Source organism: Callithrix jacchus, chromosome 12 (genome assembly GCF_049354715.1).
Source record: "Callithrix jacchus isolate 240 chromosome 12, calJac240_pri, whole genome shotgun sequence".
Lineage (NCBI taxonomy): Eukaryota > Metazoa > Chordata > Mammalia > Primates > Cebidae > Callithrix > Callithrix jacchus.
Genome location: NC_133513.1, coordinates 64643562 through 64661812, shown reverse-complemented (window position 1 = coordinate 64661812; position 18251 = coordinate 64643562). Strand labels below are relative to the sequence as shown.

The following is an 18251-nucleotide window of genomic DNA, read 5'->3' as shown; positions in this document are numbered from 1 at the left end:
AGCAGGGGTATTGTTTGAGGCCAGGAATTTGAGACCAGTGTGGGCAATTCAAGGAGACCTTCATCTCTACAAAATATTTTTAAAATAAAATAATTAGCCAGGTGTGGTGGGGCACACCTGTAGAGGCTGAGATGGGAGCATTGTTTGAGCTCCCAAGTCTGAGGCTTCAGGTGAGCCATGATTGTGCTGCTGAACTCCAACCTATATGATAGAGTAAGACACTGTTACTTCAGGAAAAAGAAAAACAAAAAGAACGACTTTCTTTGAGAATAGTCTATCAGGGAGAAAATAAAGAAAACAATTTATGGATAGTTCCTCTTATTTTCAATTTCCATTGGCAAAGTTCCCCTGCCCTTCCCTGTTGCATCATCTGACCTCTTCTGGCCACAGGAGAAGTATCACACAAAGCCAAAGTGACCGCATGTCCAACAAGGCAGGAGCGGAAGAATACAGATCTCTCTTGGCCGCTAAGAGCATGAGACTCTCATCAATTTCTAGCAGTAAAAATTAGCCAAGTTATGTCTATGGGTAAACTACCTTCATAAATGGAGAAACAACGCATGCCATTGCTTGGACAGCTCAGGTGGCGTCTGAAATAAGTGAAGAAAAGGTGTTTTAATAAGTGGTATAGAAACAACTGGATAGCCATATGGGAAGGTATAAAATTGGATTCATTCTTTACAGTATTAAACAATGTATTTTAAACAGATTAAAAAACCTAAATGGAAAAATTAAAATTATATAAGTCATAGAATAAAACATGGTTAGATCCCCTATAAACAGGGAAAGGGGAAAATTGCTTACTATGCCTTAACCCTCTTCCACCAAAAAAGATAAGAAATTAATGAATTTGACTGCATTAAAAACTGTTTGACATGGCAAAAATAAGCAAAACCAAAATATAAGTAACAGACTGATATCTGAAAGATACATTGCCAAAAATAAAAAACTGATTTGGCACATAGCTATTCACTACATTATACTAATAATAGGCAAAGACAAAAAGCCCCTTACATATCTTTCAGTAAGTACTGGTTGAAACCAGTTTGCATTTGGCTGCATCCGTATGAAGCAGTGACCAACTATAAAAAGAAGTAATATCTGGGCCGGGCTTGGTGGCTCACGCCTGTAATCCCAGCACTTTGGGAGGCCGAGGCAGGTGGATCACGAGGTCAAGAGATCGAGACCATCCTGGTCAACATGGTGAAACCCTGTCTCTACTAAAAATACAAAAAATTAGCTGGGCACAGTGGCACTTGCCTGTAATCCCAGCTATTCAGGAGGCTGAGGCAGGAGAATTGCCTGAACCCAGGAGGCGGAGGTTGCAGTGAGCCGAGATCACGCCATTGCACTCCAGCCTGGGTAACAAGAGCAAAACTTGGTCTCAAAAAAAAAAAAGAAGTAATATCTATGTGTTATTTTGTATATATTCTTAAGAAAAGAAAGACAGAAAAGCAAATATGAATGCTAGTATTTATGTAGGAATATAGGTAGTATATGTATTTTTCTATTTATATTTTTAAAAATATATTAATCAACAACACAAATCTAACAGTAATTGCTACCTACAGCAAAAGGAAAGAAGAGTGCCAATAGGATAGAGCTAAAGGCTAGATCACACTAATCCATGTAATATTTTACAAAATTAAAGCCTAAATATAACATTTTAAAAGGCAATCAGTGAAACTGAAAAATAAATTAACATTTTAAGCTTAACCCTTTAACTTGTTAGTATGGTCATGCAGAGAATAACTATAAAGTAGGCCGGGCGCGGTGACTCACACCTATAATCCCAGCACGGTGGGAGGCCGAGGGGGGCGGGTCACGGTCAAGAGATGGAGACCATCCTGGTCAACGACGTGAAACCCCGTCTCTACCAAAAATACAAAAATTAGCTGGGCATGGTGGTGTGCGCCTGTAGTCCCAGCTACTCGGGAGGCTGAGGCAGGAGAATTGCTTGAACCCAGAAGGCAGAGGTTGTGGTGAGCCAAGATTGTGCCATTGCACTGCAGTCTGGATAACAACAGCGAAACTCCATCTCAAAAAAAAAAAAAAAAGAATAACTATTAAGTAACTGTGAAACAGCCTTTTGCTTGTCCATACCATATACAGTAGTATATATCTTTATGCAAATAATGATAACATTGAAATCTAAGTCTATATTACTGCATTTACAAATCTTATTTTTAATATTGATGTTCAGTATCTATTTATGTAATTTTTATATGTGTGTATGCACACATATATAAAGATTTTAGCATAAGATAACTGTATGTAAATAACAACACCAGGCATGGTGACTCTCTCCTGTAATCCCAGTGCCTTGGAAGGTCAAGATAGAATTGTTTGAAGCCAGGAGTTTGAGACCAGCCACAGCAACACAGCAAGACCCCATCCTTAAAAATAAATACATTAATAAATTAATCAGGCATGGTGGTGTACACTTGTAGTTCTAGTTTGTTGGGAGGCTGAGATGAGAGCAGGAGTCTGAGCCTAGGAGTCTGAGCTTGCAGTAAGCTATGAATGAATGCACCACTACACTCCAGTCTAGGTGACAAAGACTCTGACTCAAAAAAAAAAAAAAAAAAAGATATATAGTTAATGAACCAAAAATAACAATTAAAAACATGACAACCTTAAATCCTGAACTTAAAATATCAGTATAAACATATGATTAATTTTTTTAGTGTACGTAATTTCTCTCTCTAGATGAATTTTATGGCAGTAACACCCTGGTAGTACTTAGTATCCCTAGCACCTTTAAATACCTGGTTTTAAAATACCAATTCCCACTAAAAGGTACCAGTACTCCATAGAGAATGATCTGATTTTTGTTGTTTTGAGCAAGACATTTCCAAGATGAGGGTGGAATATTTTATTTGGCTTGAAGGCTAGAGAACTTTCAGGAAATAATGATGTCACATCTCTAGGAATAGGAAAGCAACTTGAGAAGTCTGTCATTGGGGAAAAAATGAGCCAATCTCAATATCAATAATGATAACTGCAGTTGATGTAACATCAAAGAAACAAAAATCTGTAGGTTTGAGATAATTCTCCATAAATACATTTTAAAATATAACATCATTGGTGATTTTTAAATTAATTATATTATCAACCCATTATTCTGAAAATTTAAACATAAATAAATATCGATATGTCTTTCCTACACAGACTATATTTCAGAGAAACTATATAAATAATGAGGAAAATTGATTATTTTTTTCCTAGAAGAATCATAGCTAGTAAATGCAAAAAGATAAAAGAATTAGAAAAGCAAGCACTTTACAATACCCTCATTTTACCTCTAGGTAAAATGTTGACAGATAACTTTATAATGGATTGAATCAGACTGACAACACTTTCTTAACATCATTTAAATTGAAATGACCAGAGTTTACGTGCCTCATGATGAGATGCAATAATGCATATACAGAAAACCTATGAAGTATGCTTCCCAGAAAAAAGGAAGGAAGAAAGGAAGAAAAGAAGGAAGGACAGATGGATGGAAGAAAGGAAGGAAGGAAGGGAGGAAGAGAGAGAAAGAGGTGGGAGGGAGAGAGGAAGGGAGGGAGAGAAGCAAGAGGGGAGGAAACATAAATCTAAAATAACCCTCTATATTTAAACACCAGTTTATAGTAATTTATAGAATAAAGCAACATGGTAAGAGTCTACAAAATTATATGCTCAGTTAAATGCAAAATGTAGGAAATATATATGGAGTGGAGAAAATTGTTATGTTGAAAAAAATATTAAAGGAACAGGAGCCATGGTGGCTCCGGCCAGTTGTTCTGGCGCTTGAGGAGGCGAGGCTATGAGTTCAAGGCCAACCTGAGCAACGTAAGAAGCTCTCATTGATTAACAAAAACAAAAAACAAAACAAAAAAAATATTAAAGGAACTATCAACCAAACAGACTTTGGATACTGATTTGAGCTAACAAACAGGAAGATAATAGTTTTGTGGTAATTGGTGAAAATTGAACATACTGAGCCTTGAATAGTAAGAAATTATTGTTCATTTTGTTTTATTGTTATGTTTTTTAAAGTCTTAATTTATTACAATTACATAATAAAATATTTCAAAAAATAAAATATAAGGCTTTGGCAGAAATAATGGGTGAGATATCATAAGAATGAAAGATACTGGTATTGGTTGAAGTTGGGTAAAATTACATGGAGGCATTTTTTTATATTTGTTTATGTTAGAAAAAATGGTAATAAAAATTTAAACTAAAAATAAGTAAATAAAAATTAAATGCCTACAAAGTAGACAATTGAAAAGACCAAATATCTTTAGTAATATCTACAGAATTTACTAAGAAATGTCAATTGGTAGAGAAAGAAAAAGAGTAGGGTTGCTTATTTGCCTAATAATTTTCATGCCTCATTTTTCATAATTTTTATAAGAAATTTTTTCTTTTTCAGATTTAACTCTCATCCTAAGGAGGCAAGAGGACCCTTTAAAACACTTTTTTTTAAAGGCCACTGCCCTGTTAGCTCAGGACCTGTGTTTTCAAAGCCACAGTAGTATAAAAAATAGTTGAGTAGGTTTCTTTTATTCAATTTTAAATTTGAAATTGGGACAAAATATTACCTTAATTTGATTTACTGATAAAATGTTTTAATCTCTAAAATATTATAGTCATGGGAATAGATATAAAAGTAATAATTTTCTCCCTTTATAACAGGTAATGAAAGTTGAAAAACCTCAAGGGACAATGTTATTTAACCCATAATTCCAGGAAATCTATTCAGAACTTAGACTTTTATTAATACCAAAAAATAGTAAGAACTTGTCTAATGTAATATGCAAAACTACTTTTACATTCAAACAATAATAGATAAATCTTCAATTTTATTACTTTTACAAAATAAAGAGGTATTCTTTCAAAATCAAATAAGATTATAATGTTTATTTCTTCCATAAAATAGTTGACATTTTCTGGTTTATTTTTCTGGAAATATAAATCTGTGGCCCTAAAAATTAACCATAGAACTATTTTAACTTTTACATTCATATTTCATGTTTTATTGTTCAGTAATTTTTCTTCTTTATATCACAAATATTAGAACAATTCCATACTTCAAATCTTAACAAATGAAATCACTATAACACATTCAGTACACTCCATGAGGTGTGAAATTCATATCCAATTAGAAAATTACTGCTATCTGGGTGAGATCATCTTTTGTATACATTAAACTTTTTCCAATAAAAGACAGTAAGAATATATATTTTAACAAACATAAATGTCTCTATGTTATCATTGAGTTCTGCACCTGAATATCCATTTATCTGCTTTCCCCTCTTGGATATGCTCATGTCCAAACCAGAATTCTATTTTCCTACAAACCTAAATTTCTTCCTGTAATCTTTATCTCTGTGAATTCACTATAATGCTTCTAAATGCCTAAATAAGAAATAAGTGGCCATTTTGAGTTATTCCTCTCTACTATTTTCCATTTGAAATCAATGTCTCAGTCTGGTTAATTCAATTTCTTAGTGTTTTTGTGTTTTACTTCACTTTTAAAATTTAATTAGGGCCCTCAGCATTGTGTTTCTACATCCTGCAACAAATATATTAGTTTCTTACTGCCACTTCATCCATTCATTCATTCGTACATGCCTATATTCCTTCAATAAATACTTATTAAAAATCACCTATGTGTCAAGCATTACTCTATCTGTTGGGATATAGCAGCTAAAAACAAAAACAAAAACTAAATTGCCTTCCATCATAGAAATTACATTCTGATGAAAATGCATTGTGAGTGTGTCCCATGATTGTGCTAGCAGGATAATCTAATCTGTAGTCTAATTGCAGACCTAACAGAATAATTTATCTTTATTACCTTCTTTAGTGTCTCCCCATTCCTTAAGCGGGTGGGGGGCAGAGGGGAGAGATGATGACAATGAAGCAAATCCTTTAACCTGGCATCTCTTTATAACTTTATAACATTTCTTATGTATTTTTTTTTTTTTTTGGCCTCATGTTGGACACTTCAACACTGATATGGTTTGGCTGTGTCCACACCAAATCTCATTTTGAATTGTATCTCCCAGAATTCCCACATGTTGTGGGAGGGACCCAGTGGGAGGTAATCGAATCGGGGGGACCTGGTCTTCTGGTGCTATTCTCATGTTAGTGAATAAGTCACATGAGATCTGATGGGTTTAGCAGGGCTTTTTGATTTTGTTTCTTACTCATTTTTCTCTTTCTGCTGCCGTGCAAGAAGTACCTTTCACCTTCTGCCATGATTTGGAGGCCTCCTCAGCCTGTAAGTCCAATTAAACCTCTTTTTCTTCCCAGTCTCAGGTATGTATTTATCAGCAGCATGAAAATGGACTAATACAGTAAATTAGGACCAGTAGAGTGGGGCATTGCTGAAGATACCTGAAAATGTGGAGGCACCTTTGGAATTGGGTAACAGGCAGAGATTGGAAGAGTTTGAAGGGCTCAGATGAAGACAGGGAAATGTGGAGAAGTTTGGAACCTCCTCAAGACTTGTTGAATGGCTTTGCCCAAAATGCCGATAGTGATATGAACAATAAAATCTAGGCTGAAGTGGTCTCAGATGGAGATTTGTTAGGAACTGGAGAAAATGTCATTCTTGTTATGTTTTAGCAAAAAGACTAGCAGCATTTTACTCATGCCTTAGAGATTTGTGGAACTCTGAACTTGAGGGAGATGATTTAGTGTATCTTGGGAAGAAATTTCTAAGCAGCAAAGCAATCAAGATGTGACTTGGGTACTGTTAAAGGCATTCAGTTTTAAAAGGGGACAGAGCATAAAAGTTTAGAAAATTTGCAGCCTGACTAAGCAATCAAAAAGAAAAACCCATTTTCAGGAGAAAATGTCTCCAGGCCATGTCAGAGATCTTCACAGCAGCCCCTTGCATCACAGGCCCAGAGGCCCAGTAGAAAAAAGTGGTTTCGTGGGTTGGACTTAGTGTCCCCATGCTGTGTGCAGCCTAGGGACTTGGTGCCCTATGTCCTAGTTGCTACAGCCACAGCTGAAAGGGGCCAAGATGGAGCTCAGGCTATGGCCTCAGAGGGTGAAAGCCCCAAGCCTTGGCAGCTTCCATATGGTGTTGAGCCTGTGAGTGCATAAAAGTTCAGAACTGAGGTTTGGGAACCTCTGCCTAGATTTCAGAAGATGTGTGGAAATGCCTAGATGCCCAGGAAAAAGTTTGTTGCAGGAGCGGGGCCCTCATGGAGAATCTCTGCTACAGCAGTGCAGAAGGAAAATGTGGGGTTGGAGCCCACACAGAGTCCCTACTGGGTGCTACCTAGTGGAGCTGTGGGAAGAGGGTCACTGTCCTCCAGACCCCAGAAGGGTAGATCCACCAACAGCTTGCATTGTGCACCTGGAAAAGACACAGACACTCAATGTCAGCCCATGAACGCAGTTAGGAGGGAGGCTGTACCCTGAAAAGCCATAGGGGCAGAACTGTCCAAAACCATGGGAACCTACCTCTTGCATTCATATGACCTGGTTGTGATACCTGGAGTCAAAGTCGATGATTTTGGAGCTTTAAAGTTTGATTGTCCTGCTGGATTTCAGACTTGCATGGGCCCTGTGACTTGGAACAGGTGTATTTACCCAATACCTGTACCCTCATTGTATCTAGGAATTAACTAGCTTACTTTTGGTTTTACAGGTTCATAGGCAGAAGGGACTTGCCTTGTCTCAGATAAGACTTTAGACTGTGGACTTTTGGGTTAATGCTGAAATGAGGTAAGACTTTGGGGAACTATTGGGAAGGCATGGTTGGTTTTGAAATGTGAGGACATGAGATTGGAAGTTGCCAGGGGCGGAATGATATGGTTTGGTTGTGTCCTCACCAAATCTCAACTTGAATTGTATCTCCCAGAATTCTCTCATGTTGTGGGAGGGAACAAGAATGGGGTAATTGAATCATGGGGACCAGAATTTCCCTTGTTATTCTCATGACAGTAAATATATCTCATGAGATCTGATGGGTTTAGCAAGGGTTTCCACCTTTGCTTCCTTCTTATTTTTCTCTTGCCACCACCATGTAAGAAGTGCCTTTCACTTCCCACCATGATTCTGAGGTCTTCCCTGCCATGTGGAACCATAAATCCAATTAAACCTCTTTTTCTTCCCAGTCTCGGGTATGTCCAGGGGTGTGAAAATAGACCAATACAAATCCTTTGAGACTACTTGCATGTTTTAGTAGTGGTTATGTTATCTTCTCCAGTTACCATGTTCAGAAGAAAACACACTCCAAGTATTTCCCTCTAGTCTTTCATCGAACAGCAACAGTCCATACAGAATATTTCTGTGACCAAATGTGGTGGGGTAGGGTGGAGTTGTTGGGGGAGGTGTTTCTTACCACCATCAAGCTAGCAGTCAACTGTGCAACAGACACCAACTGGATGTCCTCCCGTTAAATTCTGACACTATCTACCTGGAGGTAGAATCAGATCACACAGGCTGATGGCTTGGTCTCCAAGGCTGTCCGCAGTTCAGATATTGGTCGTAAGTCCAAGCCCCCTGAGCTTCTGACCAACCAGCTTTAAGATGGGGTTCCCATGACAACCACTTTGGGTTCAATTAATTCTCAAGAGCTGCTCATGGAACTCAGGGAAACACTCACTCAGGTGAGCAGCACAAGGTCAGAGATAGCCAGGTCCACACATGTCTGTGCCTTTCTACAATGTCAGACCTTTTCTTTTTTATTTTGAGATGGAGTTTCTCTCTTGTTACCCAGGCTAGAATGCAATGGCGCGATCTCGGCTCTCCGCAACCTCTGCCTCCTGGGTTCAGGCAATTCTCCTGCCTCAGCCTCCTGAGTAGCTGGGATTACAGGCACGCACCACAGTGCCCAGCTAATTTTTTGTATTTTTAGTAGAGACGGGGTTTCACCATGCTGACCAGTATGGTCTCGATCTCTTGACCTCGTGATCCACCCGCCTCGGCCTCTCAAAGTGCTGGGATTACAGGCGTGAGCCACCGCGCCCAGCCCTGTCAGACTTTTATTGATGTTATCTCAATCGTAAAAGCCATAAGCTGTATGGAGTTCCCAAGGAGGAAATTCTCCTTAGTACTTTCCATTCACTTGGTAGTCAGAGCCATGGGCACACAGGTCAGTCAATATTATATAAACATAATACTATAATTAATCAACATATAAATGATATAGATTAACTTTTTCACAGAGTAACATGTAACATGAGAAAGAGATAGAAAAAGTGGCTAACAAACCAGTCCAGAAAGAATGAAGAAGGCAAAAAGGATCTCTTGGTTTGGGCTGGGTCTGAGCTAGGCAGTCCACAGGTCTTTCAAGGAAGAGTCTTTGATGCCAGCTTAACCTTTGGCAGCAGTTGTTGAGTGCTTATTACATTGATAGCAAGATGGTATCAGTTAAGAAGACTGATTTGCTGAAGGCTTTCTCTTTTTATAGCCTTAGAGTCCTCTGTGGAGAACTGATAGTAAAAGAATGTACCTGTTTATGTCCTTATCTGGTTGAATTCAGCCTTTATTTATTAAGCAAATCATCTTGTCCCTGTTGGCAAAGTAATCTATAAAATGTAAAATGAGTGTTTTCTAAGATGGTGTCACTTATATTTCCCAACTTTTTATAAATGATATTACAAAGGATATAAATAAAAAGATGTGTTGGGTGAAGTACAAGGGGAACAGAGCTGTCATACCCTTCCTGGGCACCATCTTCCAGGAAATTATACATGTTCACTATCTGGAAACTCTTCAAACCCTATTTTTTTAGGTTTTTATGGGGGCTTCATAATATAGGCATAATTGATTAATGTCATTGGCTATTCGTAATCAACTTAACCTTCAGCCCCTCTCCCCAAACCAGGAGAATGTGAAGAGGTGGGACCAAATATCCCAATCCTCTATGCCTTGATCTTCCTGGTGACCAGCTCCTATCCTGAGGCTAGCCACAGTCTGCGAGCCATCTGTCAACTTATTAGCACAGAAAAAGCCCTCTCTGAGGATTCTAAAGGTTTTAGGAGTTGTATGCTGGGAAACAGAGTCATAGACCAAATAGACATTTCACAACATCACAACCATGCTTTCTGTTTCTATAGAAGGCCTATAGCCATTTGTGGTAGGCAGAATAATAGCCTCCAAAGATGTTTGTGTCTTAATCCCTGGAAAGGCAAAAGGGATGTCACAGATGTGATTGGGGGTAAGGACATTAAGATAGGGAGATTATCTCAGATTGGCCAGGTCCCAAATTCTTAGAAGACTGCAGAGGAAAAGAGAAAGGTATAAAGAAGGCCTTGGATCACCATTCCTGGCAGTGGTGGGTTGGTTAATAGCCCCACAAACATGTCTTCTTGATTCCTAGAACCTGTCATTATATTATTTAAACAATAAAAATGATTTTTTAGGTATAATTAAGCATCTTGAGATGAGATTATACTGAACTATCTAAATAAGCCCAATGTGATTCCAAGGTTCTAGTAAGAGGGAGGGAGGCAGGAGGATCAAAGTGACAAAGACCATGAGGCCAGAGGTTGAAGTAATGAACTTTGAAAAGATAGTGCTATAAGCCAATGAATGCAGGCAGCAGCTAGTCATTGTCAAAGGCAAGTGTTTTGGATAAAACTTTATATTTGGCTGGTAATTACTATCTCCAGCAGCTGACAGGAAGAGGCACAAGCATACCAGGAGGAAATCCACCTGCATGGGTAACATCTTGAATGCTTTGCTGCTTAGAAATTTTTTTGCTAGATACCCTAAGTTATCTCTCTCAAGTTCAAAGTTCCAGAGATCTCTAGGGCAGGGCAATGCTACCAATCTCTGCTAAAGCATAGGAAGAGTGTGACCTTTATTCTAGTTCCCAATAAGTTCCTCATCTCCATCTGAGACCACTTCAGCCTGGACTTCACTGTCCATATCACTATCAGCATTTTGGTCAAAATCATTCAACAAGTCTCTAGGAAGTTTCAGACTTTCCCACATCTTCCCGTTTTCTGAGACCTCCAAACTTCCAACCTCTGACAGTTACCCAGTTCCAAAGTTGCTTCCACATTTGCAGGTATCTTTATAGCAGTGCCCCACACCTGGTACCAATTTTCTATTGTAGTCTGTTTTCACACTGCTATAAAGAACTGCTTGAAACTGGATATTAAAAAAAAAAAAAAAAGAGGAAGTTTAGTTGATTCACAGTTCTGCATGGCTGGTAAGGCCTTAGGAAGCTTACAATCATGGCAGAAGGCACCTCTTTAGAGGGCAGTAGGAGAAAATGAGTGAAGGGGGAGCTGCCACACACTTTTAAACCATCAGATCTTGTAGAGCTCACTCACTATCATGACAACAGCATGGAAGAAATGCCCTTGTGCCCCATGATCAAATCATCTTCCATCAGGTTTCTCCCTCAACACCTAGGGATTACAATTCAAAATGAGATTTGGGTGGGGATGCAGAGCCAAATCATATCATTGACAAAATAGCATTTTATGGTTAAAAATTTTAAATCATTAATGCTTTAATTGACTCATTGTCTCTTAGTCAATAATAATGTTTATAATCCACAAGTGATACGTATCTGTTAGGTTCAGAGTAAATTATGAAAAATGAATAGTAAACTATATTTAAATTATTTTGAACTTCTATTTACATAGTTGTAGTACTTTTGGCTTCACACAAAATATTTTTGTTAACATTTTTCAAGATTAAACATCAAATAAGTTATCTAAATTTATTATTTTTAGTTATTCTCCATATTTAGATGTTGTAAGACTTCAGCATTTTCAATTCTATTTTACCTTGGTACTGACTATAAACTTATCTAATTAAAATAGAAACTCTATTAAAAGATTCTTCCCATAAGCTGAATAAGTTACAATTAAATAGTATTATGCACCATTTAATTCTCACTGTTTAATTTGTTTTTATATACATTTGAGGCACTCTTTAAATGCACTTTTCAAAAATTGCAATTCAGTGAAATTTTGAATAATTGAGTAACATATTTGATTGTACTTTCTTTGAAGAGTTCTATTGTAGGCAGTCTCCTACAGTTTTATTAAACTTAGATTTTTAATGAGTTCTCTTAATTTTTCTTTTTATTTTGACCAAAATGCAACCAAATTTTAGAGAACTTAATTTAATTTAAAAAATTAAATACTATCTAATAATATATTAGTTTGAAAGCCTGGAAGGGAATGTCTGCAGCATGGACCAGATGCTCTGTTTTCTAAGAGGGGAAGAACAGGTTGGGTTTTGTGCCTCAGAGAGTTCTTATTACACAACAATCATATGTATTCAGCACATTTGGGAGAAAAGCTATAAATATTTATGAGGGTAGTAAAGCACATATGCAATGGGTAAACATATGTAATATGCAACCCATCTTCACTTTGGGATGAGTCTTAGCATTAAATGAAATAGAATTTGACCATTTATGTCAAAAGGTAAACTATATGACATGAGACAATTTGTGCACAGCTTCTATTAGCTGGCTCGCATTGCCTTAAAGTCTGTAGTAGCTTATCAGAAAATGATTATTGTAAGGCTGGTCCTTAGTCCAATCAAAGTTGTAGTGGTCTGGGTTGTAAATCAGTGTTAGGAGGTGTTTGATAACTTCTATTGTTAGAAATTTAGAGCCATACGAATCTAGAAATTCATTATGCCAGCTGGGCCCTAAACCTTTGACCTGTAGGTAACTTTGTCTCCTTAAGCTGGAGTTCATCTTAGTTGATAAACTGGCATCTATTTTGTTCTCTCAGATTACATTATGATACTGACCAATTCTTTACATTTGCCATTAATTTCATCACAAACTTTTTTATAGGTCACTTACTCTATATATTTAACATTTTGTACATTTGATTAAATACAGTTTCTATCTCATTTCGTAGAATGCCACATTTCTTCTGTAATTATAGATTGTATATGTTATCATGACCAAGTTGAAATACATTTCTTATGATTTCTTATGCACAGGTTTATAAATTTAGTTACAGCATTGTTTTTGGCATAAGAGGACACTTTATCAAAATAATACTTGTTATCAACACAAATCAAATAATTTTATATTTTATGTGATAATTTGTAATAATGTCAGATGTTTTCATCTTTAACAGAATGCATTTTTAAAGCCTTTATTTTCACTTTTAGGAATTTGCTTAAACATATGTAATCATATTGGAATTAACAATTTCTATTTGAAGCTTCTTAGGACACTTGTGATAGTTAATTTTTGCATTAACTTGACAGGGCCATGAGATGCCCAGGTATTTGGTTAGGCATTATTTTTGTGTGTGTCTGTGAATATGTTTCTGGGTAAGATCAACATTTAAATCAGTAAACTGAGTAAAGCAGATTGCCCTCTCCAGTGTGGATAAGCCCCATCCAGTCTTTTGAATGATCTTTTGGAGGCCAGAATAGAATCAAAAGTTAAGCAAGAAAGAATTATTTTTCTCTGCCTGACTCTCTTTAAACTAGGATGTGGCTCTTCCCTTGCCTTCAAACTCACAGTTGGACTGAAACTAATCCATTAGCTTTCATGGAGTACTCAGACTAATACAACACCAAAAAGTCAATTGTATAACTTAATTATTTGCAAAATTTCTAACAATAGCAAAAACTTCAATAACTATTTCTTCATGTTTTACAAGTGCAAAAGCAAACCTCTAATTGAAAATGAGTAAAACTAATTTGGAACTACAGGCATTAACTCTAAATGAAAAATTCCAAAAAGTGAAAAAGGGAAATTTATTGTTTACTTTCCATTAAGCATAAAGTTTTATTTTTTTAGCTAGTTTCAGCCAATACAATTTATCATAAATATTTAAAACATTTCCCCCAAATAAGGTAAATAAAGTGGAAGTTTAACTTACTTGGTTTCATATTTTGTATGAACATAAAATACATTTTAACATTTCCCATTGATCCTGATAGTAAAATACCAACTTCCTCTGTCTTACAGCTTCCAACAAAGGCCATGGCACAATTGGTTAGTACACCAGATGGCTAGCAGAGGCAGCAGTATCAAATAATTATTCCTAGTTACTCATATTTGAGCATACTTCAGTGACAACTCTGTATTGACAGAGAAGTGTTGTCACCTTGCAACTGTATTTACATAGATTAGAAATTTAAAGTGAATATCAGCCAGACCTATCGACTTATTTAAATAATGCTACTATTAATAATGATTAAAATTAAAAACTATTAATATCTGTTTAAAGTATTATAATAACACATTTCCGAATAAAATCATATAGGACACATGTTGAACTGGCTAAGATACTGGAGTAGGACTGTTTGCAAATAGGCTTTTATAGATATGCTTTATTTAGAGGAATCCAATCTAAGATATTGCAAGAATAATTTTATAAACAATATAGAGAAGTTGCACCTATCTGAATTGCAGATCAACATTAGGAACTGGAATTAAGAACTAGAAGAATTTAGGGGTGGCATGGGAATAGGGGACCTAAACTGTTGCATATTTCCCGCTTCAGCCTCACATTGTACTTCTGCATTATTTTTTATTTTAGAAAATAGGTTTTATTGGTTTTATCTATTCTTCTGAAGCACCATAGAAATTGGCCACTCCACTGTGCAAGGGATTGTACAAAGTTCTACTGATGTACACAGACTCACTGGTTGTCTTTCAGTCCATATTTCATACTCCAGGGAGAGAACAGCTGATAATCCCAGCTTGGTTTGTGTGCTTGTCCCTGTCTAACTATCAATGCCCACACCAGGGGGCTGGAATCACACTTCATGTGTTCTTAAAGATTTGGGTGAAATTTTCAGAGAAGAGATAATTTGTAAACTGAATCCACACTGAAAACCGTGTTTCCATATATACATTCACATTTAGGAAATTATGAAGAACATATTAATTGTGTTATAGTATAAAATTATAATTCATATTGTACATATATTGATATTTATATGATAGTATAGTAATATATAGTATATTTAGATATAGTATAAAATTATAATTCATATTGTACATATATTGATATATGTATTAGTACATATGGATAATACATATCATATCACATAATTACAATACACAATTATACTCAAATTATTTTATTTAATTTCAAAGCACATTATATTAATTGAATATATCTCTCAACGTTGTAACAATTGTTTTTCAGAATTAGGTGCACCATTAAAAGTGTTCGTTCCTGGGCATGATTCAAATTGGACTTTTAAACTAGTGAATGTGAGCACCTACTAAAATAGAGGTGATTTGTACAGTGAACGTGGGTTCAAACATTGCCAATTAATTATTCTTTGATAGAATAAAATGGCATTATATATGATATCTACATGGTATGTAATAGATATGATATATAGTCAAGATTTGAAAATGTCTCCTAAGATGGCTTCGTATCCAACTTAAAGAGCTACTGAATGTGTAAAAAAGAAAGACATTAACAGAATTTTAAAATTTTCTTGTTGCTTCTTGTTTAGCTGCCTGATAGAGATCTCCATCCATTAGTTAAAAATTTTGAGTTTTTCTTTCTTTTACATCAGTCGTTTATGAGTTGTAGTTTGCATTTTACAGTTAAAGTTAAGAAAATAAATCTTATTGTTTCCTTATGACTAATCATAAAACTGTAGGATTAAAAAATAGTGGTGTCTAGTAAATGGCCCATAATACATGTAATGGAAATAAATCTAGTTATTATGCCATAATAACAGTTAAGCAAAGTATGTAACCTTTCGATCATTAAACAGTCTATTCATGCTACTATTCTTTTATTTATTTAAAAAATAGCTGTATTAGTCAGGGTTCTTTACAGGGAAGAATACTATATTTATATATTTATTTAAATGCCGAATATGTATATATATGAAAGTTTGTTAAGTATTAACTTACATGGTCACAATAGGCTCTCTGCAAGCCTGAGGAGCAAGGAGAGCCAGTCTGAGTCTCAAACCTTAAGAATATGGAATCCTATGTTCGAAGGCAAGAAGCATCCAGAATGGAATGTAGTCTGGGAGGCTAGCCCAGTCTCACCTTATCACATTTTTCTGCCTGCTTTATATTCCATGGCAGCTGATTAGATTGTGCCTACCAGATTAAGAGCAGGTGTGTCTTCCTTAGCCCACTGACTCAAATACTAATCACCTTTGGCATTAGTGATGCTAAACACTCTCACAGACACACCCAGGATCAATATTTTGTATTCTTCAATCCAATCAAGTTAACAGTATTAAACATCACAATAGCCAAGACAACGACTTAAAAAGAGAAGTACTGACTTTCTGCTTAATTTGTCAACACTTTCTCTAATTACCTCTTTTCGGTTTCTTTTATTTACTTTCCATAAAATTTTAGTGGAAATTAGCTTGTCTTTGAGAGGACATTTATTCACCAACAGTTTGTGTCAATAATTTTACCTATCTTCAGATTAAATGAGGGAGAGCAAAAACTGTCTTTCCTGAATGTATTCTTCCTTTATTAGTTGTGTTAAAGGTGTGAGTAATGATTACTGTTTCCTGCTGTTTCTCGTTTAGTTTGGTAATTAGCTCCCTGAGCTGTTCTAATTGTAAATGAAGGGATCCTAGTGAGCCATTTAAAGAAGCTGAATGGATGATTTATCCATCATGCAGTCTTTTTGAAAAGCTAATTTGTAGAGGAAGGTACACTAGGTAATAAGTAAGGTTCAGCAGGACAACTTGTCAAAAACGATTTGGTTTTTTCGCTTCCAAAATTTCCAAAGACAAATGTCAGGGCCTATCATTTGGAGTTTAGGTCTTTCATTGTTCTACCTTAAAACTGTTTAAGAATAAAAAATAAGACAACCTGGTGACTAAAACATATATGGTGGCAAACCTTTGAATATGTTCTTAATTATAGTAGATGCTAGGCATACAAAAGATTGTGTGTATGTTGGGAAAAATCTTACAGTATTCTAAATGTGTTAGAAATAACTGAAAATTTACATCAAAAGATAGATGTTTTTGAGAAACTGGTAATTCACTTGTTATTTTTGTGTGTTTGCTTGTTCTGTTTGTTTCTAAGTATTTATGGTAAGGCCTTTTGCTTCTGGATTTTCTGCATGTACTACAAGATTTTCTCAATGTAATTAACAGTGAAAGATAATGCATGCCAAAGCAAAATTGGCACATGAAAAATATCAACAAGGAAAACTTTGAGACTACTGACATAGGAGATAAAGGCTAAAACTAAGCCTGCACTTAACTTTGATAAAGACTGTAAGTCTGAACTGAACTCCATTGAAGCAGATATTATTAGGAATTTAAGGGCCGGGGCAAGCTAGTAGAAATTCCTAACTAGATATTGTTAGGAATTTAAGGGCTGGGGCTAGGAGGACATTAAGCCACGTGGATTTGCTGATTGACTTCATCTTTATGACAGGTGGTAGTTTTGCAACTTGGAGCAAAATATCCATGAAAGTTGGGTTCCTACCTTTCACAAAAACTAGTGTTACAGTAGGTAGCTGGTCAAACATGAGCAGAGCAGGAAAGAACTCCTTCCACCAACCTCCACACACCAGGAATGTCAGGTGACCATCAGGCAGTTGTTAACTGTTTCTCTAAAATAATAATTGGTTGTAGCTGGCGCTAGGAAAGGCTGTCTTCCAATAAAGAGGAAAACCTGAAGCCAGTCATTAGCATCTTCCCAGTACTGGGCTTGCACATGCTTACTAAGAGGCAAAATGGCAGCGTTTAACTAGTGTATGACCTCCTAGGGATTTTTCTGCTTGTTAATGAAGAACACCTCAAGGGAGCATGCATATAACTCCAGTAAACATACTCTGCATGCTCACCTCACAAGCGCTAACAGGCTTCTGCACATGCCAACAGCCCACCCCAAGGAAAATCAGGGGAGAAGGAATGCAAGACCCCAGAAATATGCCAGCATATAAAACCTCAACTCAAAGGTCAGTCCACACACTTATCTTTCAAGTTGTCTACTTGGCCCTCTTTCAGTTATGTTTTCCTTTTTTTCTTTGTTCCTGCCTTAGTGCTTTTTAAATAAACTTTCACTGCTGCTCTAAAACTTACCTTAGTCTCACCTTCTGCCTTATGCCCCTCAGTGAAATTCTTTCTGTTGAGAAGGCAAGAATTAAGGTTGCTATAGACCCTTACCTATTTACCACTGGTGACATACTTTAGTGCTGTGTGACTTGGGTAACTTCCGCCACTAACACTGGGAGATAGGGGTGCTTGTTCTTCTTTGAGATCCTTCCGTAAGGAACATGGCTGTGCTCTGAACAAGGATAGGCCAAGTTAAAATGTTTACATCCTGCATGACT

The 18251-nt window shown here is 36.3% G+C and overlaps 1 protein-coding gene across 2 annotated transcripts in view; it reads left to right on the top strand.

The window, feature by feature from the left end:
• Positions 1-18251, top strand: part of LOC144578687 (uncharacterized) — a 289035-nt gene that overhangs the window by 138661 nt on the left and 132123 nt on the right. For both annotated transcript variants that reach the window (XR_013524954.1, XR_013524953.1), the window contains exon 2: positions 7661-7737. The gene's annotated coding sequence lies outside the window, so the exon portion shown is untranslated. The remainder of the gene's footprint in view (positions 1-7660; positions 7738-18251) is intronic.